This window comes from Gymnodraco acuticeps, unplaced genomic scaffold (genome assembly GCF_902827175.1).
Source record: "Gymnodraco acuticeps unplaced genomic scaffold, fGymAcu1.1, whole genome shotgun sequence".
Taxonomy (NCBI): Eukaryota; Metazoa; Chordata; class Actinopteri; order Perciformes; family Bathydraconidae; genus Gymnodraco; species Gymnodraco acuticeps.
Genome location: NW_022992251.1, coordinates 615 through 24,129, shown reverse-complemented (window position 1 = coordinate 24,129; position 23,515 = coordinate 615). Strand labels below are relative to the sequence as shown.

General features: G+C 42.1%; 1 long non-coding RNA gene across 2 annotated transcripts; it reads right to left on the bottom strand.

Moving 5' to 3' along the window:
- Window positions 1-6,891: 6,891 nt before the first annotated feature.
- Window positions 6,892-22,247, bottom strand: LOC117540278. 2 transcript variants are annotated; one of them, XR_004568141.1, is made up of 4 exons: window positions 22,182-22,247; window positions 21,529-21,719; window positions 8,019-8,198; window positions 6,892-7,358 (listed from the first exon to the last, which is right to left on the bottom strand). It is a non-coding gene; the product is annotated as an uncharacterized LOC117540278 (long non-coding RNA). The 2 variants fall into 2 exon arrangements; XR_004568140.1 differs by having other exon boundaries at window positions 21,800-22,235.
- Window positions 22,248-23,515: the final 1,268 nt, after the last annotated feature.

Here is a 23,515-nt window from a genome sequence, read left to right as displayed (position 1 = left end):
AGAAATTATAATCTATAATTTAGAATAATTAAAAAATGTGATTGGTACAGAAACTTGAATACAACGAAGCAGAATCTGTTGCATAATGCTTTGGTTCTGATTCCAACTCATCACATGTGTTACACCTCCATATTTCTTTGTCCAAATGATACTTTCCACTCTATCTTGTCTAATAAAAGTGTGCAGTACTAAAACTAATTTCTGGATATTGCCTGTGGGCAGGAAGTGAGACCAGAGGGAGACCTATGTTCTGCCTCCACTAGCTCCTCCAGCTAATATTAAAGCCGAGGCCATACGTGGTAAATATTAGCTTTTCTCTCCCGTGTTGACAGTGTGTGCTTTTCCACACACACACGGAACAAAGGTCTGCCATATTGTACACCCACCTGGGAACTTAGATGGGACAGAGTGGAGGTAGGTGTTCATTGCTTAACAGTGGTGGCTTTTCATTGTGTGACTTATGATTATGCAGTTGAAAGGCCCCTTCAGACCGGATGTGTAATGTTGATAATGGAAACAGGAGGCTCATTCTGTTGCTGCTGCGGATACAGCCGATAAATGCCTTAAAGTGCCAATCAGCAAGATTCTCATTTGTTAATGTTCTCTCCATCTTGCATATTCAGGGCTCGGTGGTGTAATATCTGTGTGCTGCACTTCCCAGAATGTGTCAATCAAACAATATGTTAGTCCTTTATCTGCTTATCCTGCTTAGTTGATGATCACTTGATCATCGTGGAGGTTACAGTTAGAAAAATGTACTCTGTTTGAGGGGCCGCAATTTATTTATTTAAATAGATTTCTTATGCAGCTTTCCTTGTATGTATCTTCTTTTAATTTTCTCTAAAGTGTTATCTGGAAACCAAACCAAAATTGACCAATCCCATAATGTCAGATATATTGATTCATGACATGGGAAAGATTAAGCGTCAGATAATCATGATTGGAGTATTTACTGCAGTTGTTACGGCTGAAAAGAAAACGTAAAAAAGCTTGTGTTAACCACAGATCTTATTTTAGGCATCTAACCACAACCGTAGTTCAGTCAGACAACTCACGTGTTTCTTAATATGTTTATTAGAAGCAGCATATAGCTTGAGTTTGGCGTCTAGGCTCGGGCCTCATCACTCCACAGATTTACAAAGAACATTGAGTGATGATTACATAACTATCCCCCGAGCCTACAGGTGGAAGCTGGGGTGGAAACTGGGGAGGAAGCTGGGGTGGAGGTGGGGTGGAAGCTGGGGAGGAGCTGGGGTGGAAGCTGGGGTGGAAGCTGGGGTGGGGGTGGAAGCTGGGGTGGAGCTGGGGTGGAAGCTGGGGTGGAAGCTGGGGTGGTGGTAGAAGCTGGGGTGGAGCTGGGGTGGAAGCTGGGGTGGAAGCTGGGGTGGTGGTAGAAGCTGGGGTGGAGCTGGGGTGGAAGCTGGGGTGGTGGTAGAAGCTGGGGTGGAAGCTGGGGTGGAAGCTGGGGTGGTGGTAGAAGCTGGGGTGGAAGCTGGGGTGGTGGTGGAAGCTGGGGTGGAAGCTGGGGTGGTGGTGGTGTGAAGCTGGGGTGGAAGCTGGGGTGGAAGCTGGGGTGGAAGCTGGGTGGGGGTGGAAGCTGGGGTGGAAGCTGGGGTGGTGGTGGAAGCTGGGGTGGAAGCTGGGGTGGGGGTGGAAGCTGGGGTGGAAGCTGGGATGGAAGCTGGGGTGGAAGCTGGGGTGGTGGTAGAAGCTGGGGTGGAAGCTGGGGTGGTGGTAGAAGCTGGGGTGAAGCTGGGGTGGTGGTAGAAGCTGGGGTGGAAGCTGGGGTGAAGCTGGGGTGGAAGCTGGGGTGGAAGCTGGGGTGGAAGCTGGAGTGGAAGCTGGGGTGGAAGCTGGGGTGAAGCTGGGGTGGAAGCTGGGGTGGAAGCTGGGGTGGAAGCTGGAGTGGAAGCTGGGGTGGAAGCTGGGGTGGAGCTGGGATGGAAGCTGGGGTGGAAGCTGGGGTGGAGCTGGGGTGGAAGCTGGGGTGGAGCTGGGATGGAAGCTGGGGTGGAAGCTGGGGTGAAAGCTGGGGTGGTGGTGGGGCAGGTGAGCAGCAGCAACATGAAACACAGCAGCAGGAACATGAACGTAGCAATAGCACGTGAACACAGCAGTAGCAGCAGCATGAGCGAGGCAGAGGCAGGAAGACCAGGCAGCTTAAATAGAGCGGCAAGTTAAGGAGAATGTGTTTGGTTGGTTGTAAGAGGGACGAGGTGCGTCACGTGTTAATGTATCATTGGTGCTCGAGTTTACTGCCTGAACTAGCTCGCAGGCTTCGCCCCATCTATTCAATAAAACATCGACTTCCAGAAGAAGGAACTGAAAGTTGTAAAATGCCAACTCAATAACTGTTAACCAATTTCCAGGTTTAAGGACTCATTCCTGCACCCTTCTGTAGTAAATACTATATCAATTTGAACCAGGAAGTCTAACTGCAAAATATAATGGGATAACCTACAGTGGGAAGATTGGTTCTTGTTCATTTAGTTAACCTATGTATGTGAACTAATGAGGCAACATGGATCACCCTAGCCGTACTGCACTTTGCACTGCAGACAGAAATATGCTTCTTCCTCTATTGGTGACCTGGTCAAACGCTGCATGAATTGCATGCTTGGTTTGTCGGTTTTCAGAAAGTTACAAAGATCGCCAGACATAGCCCACTAAATTCCTGCATCTAAAGTTGAGGGAGGAGTGGGTTTCAAGCCACTGTTTGCAATTCCAAAAGCATTTTATTTGGATGCCTGTGGCACTTTGAAATGCTTCCTGTTGAGTCGCACCACAGGTGTTGTTCCTGTTTGCTTTTGTTCCATTATTACCCAGACTCAACGGACAGAGATGTTGCCACACGCCCATATCTTAGCAATGAATTCAATGAGTGATAAGCGTCATAAGCAATAGGAATGATCGTAAAACTATAAGTACAAATGTAGAGTTTAGCTGACGTTAGTTCCAGCCTAGTTTGGAGCCCCTCGTCCAACTCTTGCCACACACACAATCATGAAAGGAGCTTTATTTTCCTAGCTGAATATGAAATCTAAAAGAAAGACAGATACTTTCCTAAACCAAAGATGTGTTCTTAAATAACCCAGAATATGCAGGGAGAGCATTCATCACTTAGGTGTCAGCAAACAAACTCTCCCAGCATGATTCTTGGCTCGTTGCACATGGAAGGTCACAAGTCAGTTCTTAAAAAGAGCCAAATACCAGCAGCAGAGGCCCTATCACACTGGCAGTGCCTCCCCCTTTCTCCACCTCCCCCAAAACCACCTTCCCCTTCTCCCCCCCACTTCCTCCCCACCTCCTTCTCTTCCCTCTTTGGCCTGCCAGTGTGGTTTGCCTTGGCTGACTGATAATAAGAGACACAAAAATCCTCCTACACCCCCCCCCCCCCCCCTCCTCCTTTTCTCTCTGAGTCACTTCCTTGCCAGGGCCTCGGTTGCTGGACGGCCGCCAGGAGATACCCTGCTATTTATTGCCCGTTTCCACCCCAGAAGAGGGGAATCTGGGAAGGTGTTTTTTTTTTAGACCAGTCTACACACACGCACAAACTGAAACTCTTACACAAATCCACCAACTCCACACGAAGACGTGGAAAAGCCAAGCATGCTCAGGTAGACATACACACTTCCTGGCCTGGTTTTAAGCATTCGACAGGACCCAGAACACGCTCTCCTTGGATTCCACGATTGATGTTTGCGTTCCTCCCCTGCCTGCCTTTAAGGTCTCCGTTTTCCGTGACGTCCCACCGGGACCCGGGGGAGATTTATGTCCCTTTCCCAGCATTTTTCAGAAGGAAACGGCCTTGCTTTTTCTGACCACACATGCGACGCACAAACACAAGCTTGTGAGGAGGCACACAAACAGTCTCTCATGATAAAAACAGATACGGCTAGAGCTGAAAGTATGCATCACAGATGTTTTTCTACACAGAGGCCATCTTTCATGACTATGTCAGATATGCATAACGTCAGTGATACCATGGTGAAGGCATTGTGCAGCTGTGCATAAGCTCAGTGAGAATGTTATGTTGAATTGCTGCCTTTACATGGAACATGCTAACCTGGGGTCAATTCATCTATTCATGCAGACTCACACACTCACGCACTTACACTTCATAGTCACATACAACCCCACACACACACGCACAGTCTCACACACAGGATCCTTGTGAATCCAAAACATTCCTTTCAGCTCAAGTTCAGGCACATCCCCCTAATAGAGGGGTTTGCACTTTTATTCATGGGCCCTTCTTTGGAATATGGCTGCTTTATAACTTTCAGCCTAGTACTTGTTGAGTTTTTTTTCACTACACTACATTGTCCTTCCAGCATTGCTTTGGAACGCAGGGGATTGTGATTTAAATGGCTTTTGAGTACTCCTAATCCACCGGAGGCACATAAATCACACAAAGGTAGCTCCGAAAGGCCGGGCAAATTCCACCAAGCAAAGAGGAAGTCTTAAATCCCAAGCTTCGCCTAAATACCACAGAGGTGACTTATTAATGGAATCATTTTGACTTGTGTGTATAGATGGCCCTTGATCGAGTGTGATGGGCTCTGGTGGCTGGAAATAACACTAATACGGCGTGACAAAGGATGTGGACAAATACAAAATTCGTTTGTACTCTTTGCTATTGTCCAGGGTGAAAGAGGAGGAAAGGTGTTTCCAGTCTACAGACAGAAAAGGCCACTTTGGAAGGACAAAGAAAGACAGACATGTGTGCAGACATAAAAGGTTTGATGCATGGATACGCAGAGAATTACTAATCAGGTGTGTTTATTCAAAACGGTTTCAGAAAATGATGTTTTACAAATGACATTTTGTTTGTATTATCTAATGTGGCTCTAGGAATTTGGAATCACTGGGTGTTTCTCAATGTCGAGGACACTTGCTTGGTAGCACATGTCTTCCGAGTCACTTGCTTCAGAAGCTAGGCAAGAACACTTCCTGGTATTCGGAAAACGAAGAGTGGAACAGGCGAGCAAGTGTGTAGGTGTGCGTCATATGAGAGGCCCCGCCTTACATTTTATGCCACAGATTTGGGGAAATTGGTCCGTGCGCAAAGCATTGTGGGGATTTTAAGACCGGAGTCTACACATGTGCAGCCTCGAAATGTCTCGCTACGAAGTACGCCGGGCTCGGTAGAATTCCAAGGATGCTGGACATTGGAACAGTCCTTCTGCGGCACTCGATGACGTAGTCTGCTTGAAATAGTGGCTCTGGAGCATCCTTCCTCGACATTAAGAAACACCCACAGATTGTGTTTCTGCATTCGAGCACTGAGAAGCTGCTCGAATCCAAAAATCACATCCAAAATGATGCCAGGATGAAAAACCTATGCATTAAAGAGGACATATAATGCTAATTTTCAGGTTCATATGTTCATGTGTTTACTCTCCCGTGACATGTTTCCATGCTTTAATGTTCAAAAAGCTCTTTATTTTTCTCATACTGCCTGTGCTGCAGCACCTCTTTTCACCCTCTGTCTGAAACCAGAGCTCAGTCTGCTCTGATTGGTTAGCTGGCCGGCTCTGTTGTGATTGGTCAACTGCTAAGAGATGTCCCGCCCCTAAACATATCACATACAATGTGTTGGAGCGCTAGCCAAAAGAAGTGTGAGTGTTACATAGTGGTGTCATTATGTCATGGACGTTAACAGGCCTGAGGGAAGTTACGATTGTAGCCTTTGCAGACCATTTACATGCACACAAACCTATAACACACTAAAGGAAAGGGAAAACCCATAAAAGATTCATGATTTTTGCAACACTGGTGCATATTAGGAGAAAGGAAAGTACAACAGTTGGTTTTTATTAAAAAAATAAACAAGATATTTATGATCAAATACAGCACGCACTGTTCAAGAGAATGGAAGTTAATGAATGAATGTTTCATGCATTGAGCAAATTGTGCAGTTGCTCCCAACCTGTTGTCAGTGAGCTCTTTTGTGCTGCACTGCACAGACCTGTTTCAGAGAGCAAAAACGTTTTGATACGGCTTGATTTAGCTTCCTCCCGTCCCAGATGGGTGGGGTTTGATTCAAACAGCAGGACAATGCACCGACTGTCAGGGAGTTTGTACAATAAAACGAAAGTATTTGGAACTTAATGAATGATGTACATGATTGACAGTTTAGCAGACAATACTGTCTCCCTGTACAAACCACACCCAAAAAAGAAATGGTTCGATGTTGTTCTGTAAATAAGCTAAATGTAGCTCTATTAAGAATCTCAACTCCTTTTCTCTCTGTCCTGCTGGAGGCTAAACATCATGACAGACACACAATGAAACAAGCTTTTGCAGCTCTCTAATCCATCATCATAAGGGTGGTGCTGCTATACTGTGCCATATCATTACACGCAATATTCAATTGAGAAGTTCTGACCCGTTCTGTGGCTGCAGGCGCTGATCAGAGGGATTATTCTTCATCTGGAAGGCTGGGGTTTGTCAGGAAGTGACACGAGGCAGCAACGCATGTGAATCCATACTCAAGGACTGATTAATTGTGCCTGAACGTGAACTCTGACCTCTTGGAAAAGCCAAAGGTATTTTATTACAGTTTGGAGAAGAACATAGAAGTAAAAGACAAAATGGTTCAGGTAAGGTGCAGGAATATGAAATTATATGCACATATAATAAAATAAAAGCTAAAATAAGATTTCAACTATGGTATCAGGAGTTGTGTGGCGCAGTGGGTTAGTGCGTTGGTGTTGGGATCAGGGGAGCACAGGTTCAAACCCCACTGCAGTCAGCATGTCGTTGTGTCCCTGAGACACTTCACCCCAAATTGCTCCTGTGGGGATTGCCCACAGTGTTGAGTATGTAAGTCGCTTTGGATAAAAGCGTCTAACAAGTGACATGTAATGTATCATTCAGTGTTTTGAATTGAGAGAAACTCCCTCTTTAGGGAACTTTGGGATTTGAGCCTTTGCAGACCATTTACATGCACAGCAACTTATATAACACACTACAGGAAAGAGATAAATAGGGCCTCTTTAATATCCGAGAACAGAACAATAAGCAGGAAGAGTGAAATATTGTAGATAAAGTCAAGATGAAAAATAGGGGGAGTAGGGGGAAGGTAACCAAACAGGTGAAGAGGGTGATAGCAGCCATGGTGGTGGTGGAGGTGGGGGGTTAAGAGAAAGGACATGACATTTATTCTGCACTCTCCTTCACTTATGGAAGTCATCAAAGTCAATTTCCTTTTCTGGTGAGATAAGATCAGTCGGATGAAAGCTCCTCTGGAGGGTGGAGGGGGTTGATATGTGAGCTGGACTGAGAGTAACTCCGGCACTAACAGCAGCGTGGATTTTTCTTTACCTTGTCCTGAGGGCCGGGGTGATCCACTGCTGAAAAGAGCACAGAGCGGCGCCATGGTAACTGAGGGAGGTGTGAGGGGAACTGAGGCCGGAGACCACTCGGTTTAGTAATGCATGAACTACATGATGTTACCTGCAAATTGGATTTGAGTAAAAAATAAATAAATAAGTTTGTAAATTGCATTCATCAGACTTTTTACAACATTTCTCACCACTTCGTACTCCTTTTTTTTATATCTGAAAACACTCATTCGCATATTACAGTACATTTCATTTAGATGACAGTTAGCAATAAGTAGATGACAAGTAGCAATACTACAGTGTAAAAATACTCAGAAGTAAACGCACTGCATTCAAAATTGTCCTTAAGTAAAAGTAAAAAAGTATAAGCAATAAAAAATACTTTAAGTACACAAAGTAAAGTGCTCGCCGATCAAAATAGCCTTCTTAAGCATCAGATATTTTAAAGTATTTAATAAAAAATAGTGTTGCATTTATGTGTTCATCACTTGGTACACGTGCAACATTGAAACATTGTATGTTTATTGGCCAATGAGCAGTTGAAACAGCTGGGTTTTCAGTCTGCAACTGGAAGACACTTAAACTCCCTGCTGTCCTGATATCAATGGGGAACTCAATTCACCATTTTGGAGCCAGGATAGCAAAGGGCGTGCTTTTGTTTAGACGTACCTGCGACCAACTCGCAGTGAGGGAGTACACTGCCTGAGCCAAATGGCCGATGCAGAGTGAAGTGCACATGCTGCAGTACATGGTTGAACCGTGTCCTGGATGAAGGGCCTGATCCCTTCACAGTGTCTTCTTGTGCTTCATCGCCTGGTGTTCTGAGGAGTGAGTCCCCCTGTTAGGGACCTCAGAGAGAGAACGGAAAGCATAAACACTCTGTGATGTTTTTCAAGTGCTTAACAGCTCAATCTCTCTTAAAATAATTACACCTGAAAGGCAGAGATCCATCACAACTGCCCCGGTCTGGAAATTGCCCTCAGATGGGCACACACACACACACACACACACACACACACACACACACACACACACACACACACACACACACACACACACACACACACACACACACACACACATATATAGAGAGAGAGAGAGGGGCAACATTTGTAAGCTATTATGACTTGCCTTTCTCTCTCTCCTCCTTCCTGCTCTGCCTCTTATTTGTCCATATAAACCTTTGCTCTGTGGATGGTGACGATGCAGGATGTGGTTGGTACACACAGGAATAACTCTTCTAAACATTGTGCATGTTTTTCGATCTAAAGGACGAACTTGGAATATATGCAAGGATGTCAGCTGACCTTAATGTCAGCCTTGCTATCATCTGTATTAGCATTCTGAGGATTTATATAAGTCCTGTTCAGTGTTAAATAGTTGGCCTTTGGAGCTCTTCCAAGGCCTGGATGGATATACAACTCAGCTGATTAGGTATTAAGTTCATACTTGTTTTAAGTTCATATAGCTAGCATATAAACGTAAAGATGAAAGGTCTAGGATTTCCACAAAGCATATCAGTACAAGAAACATCCAACTGCCCAGTTACACATTATGTCGCAAAGCGCCACTAACAGCCAAACCTATATGTTTGATTTTGTAGAAACATAAATGAAAAAATATGATTTAGTACAGCATGGGTTTTATTTTGGCACTGGTGTAATCGTTAAACCATCACTGGTTGTATGAGAAGTCAGATTGCCAAAACTGCCCAGGTTTACCACATTTAGAGAAAACAAAAGCAAATGGTAAAATAATAAAACATGTTCAATTTAAGATTCCAAATCCCCATCACATTCATATGTTAGATACATTTAACTATTTTGGTGCAGTGTTTTGTGACAAATTGCAACAAAGACACACCAAGTTGGTGTCTTCAACATGACAACTGTTGAGTTTCATATATCAGGGTATATGCAGGAATCCTGAAGTCAAATGTAAAAACTTTTAAGACCTTTTTTAAGACCCTTTCCACACATTTTAAGACCTCATCACCACTTAGAGTTCTAACCGGTTACCTTGGCGACACACTTTACCTCACTTGACTATATACAGTATTGATTGTCCTTCCTCCTTATCTTCCAACCATTTGGACGCAAACTTGTATTTCCCCATAAAGATGCTGTTTAACAACCGGCGTAAACGGAGCTTCGCGCTATCAAGCAGTGAGCGTGCGACGTCCTGTTCAGATGACGTCAAATCCAACGGGATGCCTTAAATAAACTACACAGCATCACACTACACACCTACGCAATGATTACATTCAGGCAGACTGTAGAACACAACCTCTTTGGACCATTTAGATACTTATTGAAAACAAGCTACAAAATGTAATACCTTGGAAAATGCCGTTTAGTACTTTTTAATAGTCTTAATTTTCGCTAAATTGATTTATCAACTTTTAATACTTTTTAAGACCCCGCGGACCCCCTGTGTATATATATTTAAATAAATACAAACTTCTGGATGGTGAACAACCATCTACCTCCTGAGCCTCTAGTATTGTTAAATTATCCAGGAGACTACAATAAAACTATTATTCAAATACTTATTTACAATATTGTTTAGCAGTATTTCAATATGGTCCTTTATTTCCATGAGGTTTTCTTGGTTAAGCCCTATACATGTCAAAATGTCCTCCTTTGGAAACTACCAGCATCAGATTAATAGTTTACTCAAATAAAGCAGACTGTTGTGCTCAGCCCATTTCGTGGCAACACTTCTAGTAAAAGTGAATCATGCAAGTACTTTCTGTCTACCCTGTTACAGTCCAAACTGCTGCTGTTGTTGTGAGGGCCTGCGATACAGAGATAGTTAATGTTTACCCAGAAAATATGTAATTGCAGACTTCCCCCTAATAAACTGTTCCAGAATGCAGACCAAAATCCTTCTCCTGTAACATTATTATTATCTGCAGGCCTCTGAGACTGACTCCCTCTCACACACATATGTATACTCACGTCTTTAAATATAGAGATGATACAACCAAACTAAATACATGTTTAACCAAAGTTTGGAGAGCCAGTCCAGCTTGCTGTGGAGCTGCTTTGAAAGGAACCATCTTCAACATTAACTAAATAAAGCAATGTGTAAGAGCCACTGCTTTCTTATGAATTTAAAGCAGATTATGGCACTAATAAAGACATGTCTTAGTGCTCCTGTGCTATTTGCATGTATTCAAATAAGGGAATATGCAGAAATCTGGTGCAAAAGAGCTGTACTGCAACCACAGTCCAATTCACTATGAGTTCATTCATTATTAGAAACACACAATTCTAGTGAAATTATAAGCAAATTCAGGGAGTTGATGAAAACTGTAGCACATAGGGTGTTTCTCAATGTCGAGTACGCTTGCTTGGTAGCACATGTCTTCCGAGTCATTTGCTTCAGAAGCGAGGCAAGAATCCTTCCTGGCATTCTGAAAACGAAGAGTGGAACAGGCGAGCAAGTGTGCAGGTGTGCGTCATATGAGAGGCCCCGCCTTACGTTTTCCGCCACAGATTTGGGGAAATTGGTCCGTGCGCAAAGCATTGTGGGGATTTTAAGACCGCGGAGTCTACACATGTGCAGCATCGAAATTTCTCCAAACGAAGTACGCCGGGCTCGGTAGAATTCCAAGTATGCTGGACATTGGAACAGTCCTTCGGCGGCACTCGATGACGTAGTGTGCTTGAAATAGTGGTTCTGGAGCAGCCTTCCTCGACATTGAGAAACACCCATAGGCCGTTTCTCAATCTCGAGGATGCTGGTTTGGTAGTGGCGTACTTCCAAGTCACTTCCTTCAGAAACGAAGCAAGTATGCTTCCAAGCCACGGCTTCGGAAAACGAATAAGAATGGAACAGGCTAACAAGTGTGCCACTCTCTCCAACGGTTTCAACATAAACTGTACCGAAAATAAATACCTCACGATGTCTATCTAATTATGAACTTGCTTTACTTTCACGGAACACATTTTTGGTGATAACAAACAAATGTAACAAAGTAACATATTTACCAACACATGTTCTACGCCACTATACTTACATTTAAATGTGTGCTGCGTCGGTTCAGCCATTCTCCGCAAGGGTTTTTGAAATTGGTCCGTGCACAAAGCATTGTGGGGATTTTAAGGACGCAAAGTCTACCCATGTGCAGCCTCGAAATTTCCCCCAAACCTCGTGGAATTCCAAGTATGCTGGAGATTGGAACAGTCCTTCGGCGGCACTCGATGACGTAGCATCCTTGAAATATTGGCTTGGAATCCAAAATCCTCGCGATTGAGAAACGGCCAGTGGCTCTGGAGCAGCCTTCCTCGACATTGAGAAACACCCATAGTTTCCAAGACGTACTTGTTTTCCCCTGCAACCAGTCTTATGCTAAGCTAAGCTAATTCCTCCCACAATAATTACTTACACACGTTTTTAAGTGGATTTCATCAACATAGTATTGCTAATATCCAACATGTTGAGGTCCTTCTTTAAGAGTCAAAGCAACTATAAAATATCCTACTTTAAAATATTAAATAATGCATGTCTAGAAAAAGTAAGAGATTGAAAATATTCTTTGGATTTCTCTGCAGTTCTTTTTTTTAATACAAGAATAAAAACTGTGCCGTTTCTTTTTTTATACCTTATACAATGTGTATATTAATACAGGATGGAATCAAAAGATTAGCCAAGCCTGGACAGGTGACTGTGGTCAGTAAGGTAAACAGACGAGCAGGTTGTAGAGCAATAAATCACGCCTCTTTAAAACATCAAAATCATCAGGTTGACGTTGTTTTATACGTTTAAGAAGGTTTGTACCAAGTTGTGTTTGAAATACAATAATAAGAATTCCTTCCTTCATTCCTGTTAAGAGCATGTTTTTGGATGTGTTTTCCATGATAGCAGTGATATTTCTTAAACACAGGCTTATGGTTTCCCCCAGCAGCTCCGGAAGAATGTTAATATTCAGGACAGATAAAACAGTAACTCCCCATTTCCGGCCACGGCTGTAATTTTAACGCCACAGAGTAACGCTGGACGTCCCGGTTGAGGCTGGCTGACGTCGCTTACATTCATGATTAACGTCTGTAACGTGTCTTTAAAATACCAATGGGATGGAATTATTATATGCTGGATTATTTGTACACTTTTGTCGTGTTGGAGCGCTAAGTGTAGCTGGCTCCTTCGTTTTCCTCTTCTTTTCACAAAGACTGGGTTTCTGCTCTGCTTTCACTGTAATGGGAGTGGGCATCTGCCTCCAAGTCTGCCCAGTCTAAAGTATAGAGACAAATTGCATTGCATCAGTACTGAGCGATGGCCGTCAAATCATCACTAGGACTTTAGTTAGTGTACAACCTTAAAAAGTTAAAGGGGTCCTATCATGCAAAATGCACTTTTTGATGTCTTGTATACATAAAGATGTGTCCCCGGTGTGTCAGGGAACTCACGCAGTGTCAGAAAATAAAACCCTCTCTCTTTTGCTCCGTACCCAAATCTCTAAAAACGGGGCTACAACGGAGCTGATCCAGATTTGCGTCCGATATGACGTAATATCTGAAATGTGGACCCACAGCCCAATCAGAAACGTTGCTATCAGAAACAATGCCCGACTGTTTTGGACGTAATATGGTCTTTGTTTACATTAGCATCGCTAACACTCAGAGCTAACCTGTACTGGAGAGCATGTGTGTGAAGAAGCAGGAAATGAAAAGGAACTCACCTTGTGGTATAACCGGCAAGAGAGAAAGCCTTTGAGCTCCATACTGTTTCAGAGAGAATCCTTGATAATCCATGATATGGCGTTTCATCACGGCAGCATTTAGTTTAGACAGTAGCTGCCGGGTCCCGCATGAGCTCAGCCCCCTCCTTTTTTATCAATGTTAACCTTTAAAGTCTTCAAAACAAGTGTGGTTTGAAGTGCTCTTTAAAGAGAGAAAAACAGTTTCCCCAAAACAATATTTTCTATTTAAAATGTTAAGAACATGGCAAACCAGATGTGATGTTAAGACAACACATCCAGCATATGAATAAAAATAACCATTACCCTACAGTCAACAAGGAGAATCAACCTAAATTGTGCTTCAGCGCCAATAGATATTATCACTGTGTTGTTGGTGGCACAAAAAGTATTACGTTTACCAAACAAGACCACGAGTCATAGCCACGTTAGCAGCTTCGTTAGATTGTAATGGTCTTTGTAAGAATACCAGACTGTTCGATATTTAAAGCAAATAATGAACAAATGGTTATATTGAACATTTTATCGTAAGGTCCTACAACATGAAAACTCACAAAAGTACACAAAGGCAATACGAATTTGCACCAAATTGCTTGGTAAGGAAGACCTGTATCTCTACAATGCCAGCACATCACTGACATTGTTGTACTACAATTTAGGTCTATTTATAGGGTTTTTCGTAGTTTTGTTTATGATAACATCGCACTCAACAAAAAATGGCAAAGCATTGCAAACATCGCTTCTGACATGGCGAAAGAAGTCTGTTGTAAACAAGCAAACAGTGAAGATACATTATCTAAACAACTTTATTCTGAGGTCAAACCAAATGTGAGCAAACAGCAGGTGAATGTTCTTCATATCATCTAAAAATGATGGCAATACTAACAACGCAAGATCCATGTTGTAATAAACTGGAATCATTCAAAGGAAATCACACAATTTGAGGACCATACAAGTTTTTGCACCCATCTGTTTTAGGCAGTGGAGCGGAGCAGGTGAGGATAATAATAAATCACAAGCAAATGGCTTCTGAAGCCAAAGTCAAATTCAGTCATTGAAGCAGGGAGAAGGGAGGGTCGATGAAGAGGGGTGTTTTTCTTCGTCGCTCCCTGTGGGAAAAAAGGGGGCTCAGGACATGCTGGCACCCCACGACACACTGAAAGGGGGCGGATAGTGGTGGAGGTGCTGGTGGTGGTGGTGGGGGGCATTTCTTTATTTTGTTCTCCCCCCTTCCTCTAACTCCATACTGCCTCGCTGCACTCAACTCCGCCCCTTCCGTGAGCCGGGAGGTGGTCGAGGAGTGTGTGTACATTTTTGTGTGTGTGGAAAGTGTTGGGGGCTCTTATTGAAGCCGAACGGAGTGGAACCTCTCGCATTGTCTCCCCTCCTGCAGCCCACCCCCTCGCTGCCTCACCCCCCGTCTCCCTCCTCCTTTCTCCAGGGACAAAGAATGCCCTGAATGCCTGGCGTCTCCTGCAGTGTCAAATAACTAAAGGATAGGTGGAATGGTGGCAAGGGCCCAGGAGGAAGAGGAGGAGGAAGAAGAAGAACATTACAACTCTCAGGAAGTTATGGTTGACTTCATTATTCGTATGCATATCTTTCTATATATTTATCAAAACTAACTCCCCATATGTCCTTCCGGCTAACGATGTCCCATACATAAACATAATTTTCTCCCACGAAGACCCATTTGAGCTTTCTTTTAATTAACCACCTCTGGCATCTAAACTACTAGTTTAGTGAACGATAGAAGGCATGGGTACAGTCCTTTTTATTTTTTATTGTGTACTTCATGACCTGTTGCGAAAGTAAAACAACATACAATAGCTTATAAAATAACTATTTGTTTGTCTCCTGCCATGCTTCAAGCTCTTTTGGCATGCACAGCTTTGAGCTAACGCTAGTAGGCTAAGATGCTCTCAATACCAATGCTTACATGTTCACAATACAACCCAGTCTCACGGCATTTCGTGTTATAGTCACGACATTTAATTTATTGATTCGTGTTCACCAACAAGATTTTCCCCTTTTTTTCGTGTCACACAGAACGATTTTAAAAGCAATGTATTTCTATAGGTATGTTTCGTGCCTGCAACACGTCTTTTTGTCCGTTCGGGTCTTGGAAGACCGGAAGCTGTGGGGTTCATAAAAACATGTTCTTACTCAATATCAAGCCACGATTATTGCTTTTATTTGAAATCGTATAATGTCGGACTTTTTTTGTCGTCTGTGAGGAAAAGAAATGGAGCTCAGAGCCTCAGAATACTGAAATCTGTATTTTTTAAAATCTTTTTTTCCTTCTAATTTGTTATTCTTTTCGAAATAACACACTGTTATTTACTCACCAATAACACACAATTATCCTTGTTTTTATTTATTTGTTTAATTCCATCATCTCGGGAACTGAATTTCAAAATAAAAATAACCGGAAACAGACGTAGGGACATTTCAAGCATCATTGCTGTCACTACCCGATCTGCAGCTCTGCCCGATCTGCAGTGCGCATGTGCGAGATGGTCCGCCATATTGGACAACTTCATACGGCAACCCAAGAAGGACACTTGACACAGTGGCTTTTGGCAAAGCTCAAAAAGAAAACTCGAGAGAGATGAGTTATTGTTATTACAACGTGACTTCACTATTATTTAACAACTCTTTTTATTGGGTTCTTTTATTTGGGGTTAAGTACATTGTCAGAATAAGTGAGAAATGGATTTAACTTATGTTAGACAGCTATATGCCATACATTATTGCATACATTCACAGTAAATATGTATTCAGTATGATAGCTGTACTAGGTTGATGTTGTTAGATTATGATGGTGATATCATTTCTCAGTTCTTATCCTCCCACAGTTCAGATTGTAATGAATAGAACTGCAGTAATGCTCTTTTAGTTTGATTGATTACGGGAGCGGACAGTTCCATTTCTTAATTTGATACAGAAAATTAAATCTAATAATTCATGGGATGCTGCGTTGATTTGGGCACTGAAACCATCTGAAATGTTTACTGGCAAAGCTTGAATGCGTATTTCACTTGTCACTGTAAACATTTGCCGAAGTAGTCTTATGAAACTACAACTGTGGCTTTTAAATTATGTCCCTTGAGGTTTGACATTCACATACAAACACACACATACTGCAGCTCTCTATTTCCCATGTACACACCCACTTAGAGACACTGCAGCCCTATCATACAGTGAACGTAATGGGTGACTGAGCTAATTGCTGAGGCGCTCCGAAGCAACAAGAACAGGGCGGCTTCACAACCACATGAAATCATCTTATTCCGCAAGCAGTGTGTACAGAAAAGGACCATCCATCAAGCTGCCGTGCTAACCTCATACTCTTCCAAAAGTAGGAAGTGAAACTCGCTCTAACACACTGTGAGCAGTCATCCCACAACACACCATCCATTACAGGCCACATTTCAAGATTGACACAAAGTCAGGCTTGTATCAAATCATTTGATTTGTTTTAATCTGGCCAGTTTCTTTTAGCATAACTTGAATTGTGCCTCATACACGGGAGAGTGCAGTGATTGGAAGTTCAGACAGGCCATTGTCTTTCTGTTTGCAATTTGGAAATAGTCCAAACCATCTGTTGCCGTTCAGAGATCAAAACAAAAGGCAAGACATATTTGGACCTACCTTTTGAACCTGCTCCTGATTTAAGTCTGATATCATATAGATAATCAGAGGCTATACCCATGGGATGTTCAGTGTTTTGTCAGTATTTGCATATTAACTGCATTGCACTGTATCTGTAAGAAATGAAATGAGGAAAACAGCCAAAATGGAAGTAAGTAATACAAAAGAGAAACATTTCAAATGTAGTTGTGATTGCAATTTGGACAATTTATTTTCCCCATGCACTGTTCTGCTCCATTTTCACTGTTCTGAATCTGTGAATAAAGCTATGGTATCTTATAAGTCCCTCACATCTATGGAAGTGCAATACTAAATTGTTAGAGTGCTTCTTCAATGAATTAACCAATGATGTTGTGTTGTGTCCTATGCTGATATGTTCTGTGTCCTATGCTGATATGTGCTGTGTCCTATGCTGATATGTGCTGTGTCCTATGCTGATATGTGCTGTGTCCTATGCTGATATGTGTTGTGTCCTATGCTGATATGTGCTGTGTCCTATGCTGATATGTGCTGTGTCCTATGCTGATATGTGCTGTGTCCTATGCTGATATGTGCTGTGTCCTATGCTGATATGTGCTGTGATATGTGCTGTGTCCTATGCTGATATGTGCTGTGTCCTATGCTGATATGTGTTGTGTCCTATGCTGATATGTGTTGTGATATGTGCTGTGTCCTATGCTGATATGTGCTGTGTCCTATGCTGATATGTGCTGTGTCCTATGCTGATATGTGCTGTGTCCTATGCTGATATGTGCTGTGTCCTATGCTGATATGTGCTGTGTCCTATGCTGAGGAACAGTCTTGTGTTAACAATGAGATATGACTCTTCTAAGATTTGAGTTCAAATTTAAATTATATGAACTGAGTTCAGTTTTAAATTATATTATATTTAGGTTTTTTCTACATTAATTAAAGTATATTTTGTATTCCTGTTAACAGCTTTGAGTTGTGTTTGAAAAAAGTTGAATCAAACTTTGTCAAGCATGCATCACTTACTGAGCAAAAGAGAGAAAATGTATACTTTAGTCCCAGATGTTTGGGTATTAATAATGTTAAATCATGTTAAATTATTCTTCATTCAATAGTTGTCTACTGTGAACTTCAGATTAAAATGAAAGAAGCTAAGACTATGTTTTACGCGCTATAATTGCTGTGCTTTATGGAGAAAACAATGAATAAAGATACATACAAAACATTCAAACATTAAAAAAGGGCATTTCCTCAGCAGACAATGCTTTTGAAAAACTTAGATTATTTTTGAAAGTAGTGAATTTTATTCCATTGCTGCCAAAGCTCCAAAGCAGTCATGGACCACCAGGTGGCATTGTGCAGAGTCCCTTGTTTTTGGTGCCATTTGGCAGAATACCACCAACAGTGGCTTACCAGCAGCAGATAGGATGAAGGATTGGCTTAGTGCTGATCGCTGGAAAGATATGCAACTGCTAAGCAAATGGGCCGTTCTACAAAGAGAAAAATACAGCAACTTTGCCACAGCGTGAAGCAATAACTTTTTTTTAAGTCGACCACATTTCTTTCATCTGTTGATCAAAACCATGGTGGGCTTGTGATATGAGAAGGCTGTTTGAACGGATAAAACTTGGTTTGGTTTCAAAGGGTTTTTGTAGATAAAGTTGGACTTGTGTGCAAAGTCACTCTCTAACAGGAAGAGAAATAATTGAGCCGATAGACGTAGATTTCAGAGTTTATAACCAAAACTAAAATACATGTCTTATACGGTTTTTACATGTATTTAATAACATTACTTAAACTAAATAACATGGAATTATTACCATACATAAGGTAAGAGGTAAAAAGCAGCTGCAGTGGGAGACGCAATGACAGACATATGGATGCAGGAGACACATGGGGTTTGTATTGAGAAATAATCAGGCTGGGTTTTTTGTTCTGCTCTCAGTGACATGAGATATGATCTGCAGGATGGAGAGGAAAAGCAGAGGGAAGGCTTGAGAGCCAGAAATGAAATGATTGTGTGTGTGTGTGTGTGTGTGTGTGTGTGTGTGTGTGTGTGTGTGTGTGTGTGTGTGTGTGTGTGTGTGTGTGTGTGTGTGTGTGTGTGTGTGTGTGTGTGTGTGTGTGTGTGTGTGTGCACACATAGAGACAGAGTCCCACAGTTTTACGAGGTTTTGTCCCGTTTTCCCCTCAGACTGGACTCTTAAAAAAAGGCTGAAAATCGGGGAATATTACTTCAGGTCCTGTACTTCACCCCCGGCCTATCAAATACACAGAGTAGTAAAATCAAATGACTGGAAAGTGCACTTTGAACTCAGCCCCTGGCAAAAGTCCCATTCAAGCAGAAATGCAAAAGTTCCTGTCCTTGGCGGGGCCCCCTGGGTGTCCCCATAAAAAGACTTATAGCTAGTTACAGCGGCTTGGAGAGAAGCCCATAGATGGCCCAACAAGCCCCGACCAGCATTATTTCCTACCAGCCTCTTTGTTTGGTGAAGCCTTCTTTCTGGCAGGGTTCCTTTTGCAGCGCTCGACTTCCCATTGAGAAAACAAGCAAACCCCCCCCTTACTTGTTTTCTTTAACAAATGAGTCAAAGCTCGTTTATTCAGGTTGTATTCGTTGCATTGTTTTGAAAAACTTCAAATGAAAACTCACTGACTATAAACCGCATGTTTATATCTTTCATTACAGGCCTTGCCCCCCCCCCCGCAGGAATCGTCGGTGTAAATTAAGTAGCACCTCCCGGTTATTGTTTTCACTGCTTTTTATGAATGGGCCATGCAATCAAAGTTCACTATTGTTTTATTGTGGGGGTAATTTATCAGTGTTTCCAAGAGTTAATGGTTTCCTTGCCTGTCTCAACAGCTAATAAAAAACTGAAGCTCTTAATGAAGTTTAAGCACAATTTATAGTTAACTGATAGAAAGTTTCACTTTATTACCATGCACATGATCTTTAAAAGGGTTCTGTAAACAATTATATTCAATCAGCTTTATTCATCCCTCATGGGCATTTCTGAGCACAAATGGCTCTTGGACATTGGACCGAGCCTTTTAAAGTAAATGAGCCGCGGGGTTAAAATATGTTGGCATGGTTTGGCATGTCAGTCACAGTCTGCAAGCAGAGCACAGTAGCACCTTTCCATGTTGCCCGGCTGCCTGTCAGCAGCTACATTAAGCCATTACATAAGTGTGGAAACCGCCCCTGTGGCTAGCCCACACCGGCACACATCCGCTCAGGGATACATACCATAATTATCCCCCCACTTCATACTCATCTCCCCTGGCAACTGCAATCATACAGCCCAAATAGCTCAGGCTAATTCATTACTTTGGTGGAGGGAAGTTGGCTGCCTGTAATGACACCAATTGCCCTGACCTAAACGCTGTAATAGGACCTCTCAGTACACTGGCGAGGAAATGGCAGCAATTGAGGCTCTTCCACTTCCTAGCAACCGAAGCTAGGGCCTACAATTTGAAGGAGGGAAATGCTTTGCATTACCTGTGCCCCGCAGCTTGAAATGCAGCCTAATGAAGGCGAAATTGTATGAATCAAGCAGACTTCGGGAGGGGGAGGCAACAAACAGAAAAGTGGAAGCATGTGTGTCAAATGGGCTTTCTCGTTAATTCGGTGGCTGTCTAACGGCTAGATTAGAGCGGACCGGAATCTGCCTGGTCGCGCAATCAGGAAAGACCAGAGGGGAAACAAACACAGGCCGTCTGTTTGGTCCCCACTGGACACCGAGGGAGAGAGGAGGAGGAGGAGGAGGAGGAGGAGGAGGAGGAGGAGGAGGAGGAGAGGTGGTGGAGGTGGTGAAAGAAAGGGAGGGGAGGTTCTCACTACAGTTCCAAAGAGTAGAGTCCAATATTTAACAGCAAACTGCAAGGGTTAGTGTTTCGCAAGACTGACCTGGGTCAAGTAATATTAGCAAATTATTTTATGATGTGTTATATACTGCTTAGGTGCCAGATGGAAAGGGGGCACCAATATAAGGAGTGAAAGAAAAGACCAGGGGAGTGGATGTTTCTCAAATTATCAAGACAAAACACGCTTTCTGAAGAATAAACTAGTAGACTCAAACCAGCTAAAATGAGCATATTTGCTTAAATACGCTCGACTGCAAGGAGAGAGTGCCTTTTGCAAAGTACAAGGATGTATTAAAAGATTGTTTCAAATGAATCACAAAAAAACTGAGCATATTTTGTCACTTGCCTATAGTGGGCATAGTTGCCTATCTACCCAAAGCACTTTGAATTGCCTTGTGTTGAAAAGTGCTATATAAATAAACTTGCCTTGCCTTGCCTTGCCTTACCCTTTCAGATGAGTAATCAATTCAAATAGCTTTATTGGAATGACCATAATGACAATCAACAAACATTGCTGTCAACAGTTGACATTTCTAACTGCTTTCTTAGAGCCAAGAAATGTCCTATGAAAGCTGAGAAAAAAAAGTATTTTTGAGAACCGAACCCCTCAAACCCTCTGAAAATTCTCAATCATGAATTTCAGATTTTCCGAAAAACATTTGGATTTCAATCATGATGTCGCAGGAGATTATTGACCACTACATTCATCTAAACCAGCTTCAACACCATCTTTAAACTCAACACAATAGAACCAGCTTCATGTAGGTGCAAAACAACATCTGTGTTTGTCAAAAGAAAAGCAGAAGCATTGAAAACTCATCATAACAGCCACATGCACACTTCTATGCTATCTCCACTCAACATCACCCCACGAAACACAGGTGGCCCTGTTTTAGCGCTGATGGATCACATCTTCACGCTCCCATTGGTTGGCTCTCAATAAAAGCAACGCTCTTTTTCTACTGGCTCGTCTGTTGGAAAGCCTACCTGCGGGATGAGGTACAGATGCGAGCGTCTGATTGGTCGGGAGGTTATGCTATCTGGCTGATCATCAGTCGGGAGCGGCGAGGCCAAGAGCTCCACGAAACCAGAAGACATTCCTCAGGTGGAGTGGTGAGCAGATGGAGACATCTCTCTCCTGCAGACCAGGTGGAGGTCAGGTGAACCGCCTCACCCTTCTGCAATGGAAATACTGTCAGAACACTGGATTTTAATATCTCCATAAACATGCATGTGTTTGTGCGTGTGTATTACTGACCTAACCTGTATTGGTGTTAGCATCCTAGCATGTGTGTATTTGTACTATAGAGTGAAAACTGATTCTCTCCTAATGGGATTTATAATGTATGTCCTTCTTATTTCTGTTGTTTGTGTTTTTTGTTTTGTTTTGTTTTGTGTGTGTTTTATCTGAGACAAATTTGACCAAATTAGATGTTTAGCTAACTGTGTTATTTTTGCATTATAGTTGTTTCAATTTCAATGTAGATTCATGAATTCGCACCAGTAGTCAAATAAACAATCAATCTAGTGTTAGGATTTCTTAAAACCCCGAGACCAGGATAAACTGAAAAGAGTCCAAGGAAGCTTATATAAATAATCGTTAACAGCATTTAATCAAACAAAATAATGCGATGATATACAAATAAGACTCTGCTTGGAGGCGCTCTCCCCGTTCAACTGTTGCCTGTTGCGTGTGGGTCAGCTGGGGTGAAAGAGATCGATTCTTCCTGTCCATCACGAGTTATCAACTGTAGTCTTCTCCTATTGGCCGGCGTTGACGGGGGCGTGTCCAATGCAAATCCTGCCGTTTTCTGTTGCTAAATTACATCATTCTAATGTCTGTGGTTATTTAAACATTCCTTAATAAACGTTTTGCAGCGTCAATACGTGAGAGTTAAAGACAGTGTGTTTAGTGTACAACACCACATGTAATTTCACCTTGAATTCACTGTTTGAAAACGTTAGCCACATGCTAATGCTAACCGGAAATTAAGAATTTTCAGAATAAAAGTTTTAAGTTTTAAGTTAGTGTGAACTTCCGGGTTTTCAGAATAAAACAGCTTTAAATGAAAACCCTGTATTTAATTTAAATTACGCCATATCAACATTGATTTTCATTTCTTACACTAGACAGGTAGGAAACAATAACCACAATTTAACACTGCAACTAACTAACTTAATTAATAAAGTGAGCAATCACACAGTAATAAACATAATCAAAACCATCACACATCTCTATCAAAATGTGTTTCAGCGCTTACTTGAAATTCCACAGGAGAAACCACTCTCCAATCTGTCTCTGGGATGTTGAACGTTTCAAAGAACTGGGAATATTGTAATGTCTTGAATCAATTCCGTGTCCATTTTTGAAATCATCAACAGGTGTTACACCCCTGGAAAGACCCAAAATCAGGTTGGCAAAATCACTGTTTTTCGGTGAAGGAGGTTTTCAGGTTTGCATAAACGTACATGTCCTTTACAACTTTACACTACAGGAAAGAACTTCAGTGAACTAGCTGTATATTTATGGTGAATGTAGCATCGAAATGTTTGATGGTATTAACATTTCCAGTGATGTTCCAGCTTTGAAAGTATCCTATTTCCTGAATGTGATGTATTTCCAGATAAAACAGGAAGTAAGAGGCGGGACATAACAGAGTCAGGGATCAATGTGAACCAATGGGATGTCACTTATGGAAAGCAAAGCTTGTTTGCTAAATATAAAGAGACAGGCCTTATTAGTTGTTCGGGCCCACAAAAACGTTTGTAAGTAAAGTGCTCTAGTAAAGTTACCCTAACTTATTTAACAGATGCTTGATATTTATAAGCAGAAAGAGAGGAGAAGTAAAGCAAACGTCAATATATGAAAATACTTTAATTAGTTTGGTTAAGGTCAGAATTTTTTTTTTTAAAAGGAACCTGGACTTTTCCAAATCTTAACTTCATATACCAGTAGACCTTACAATATAATAAG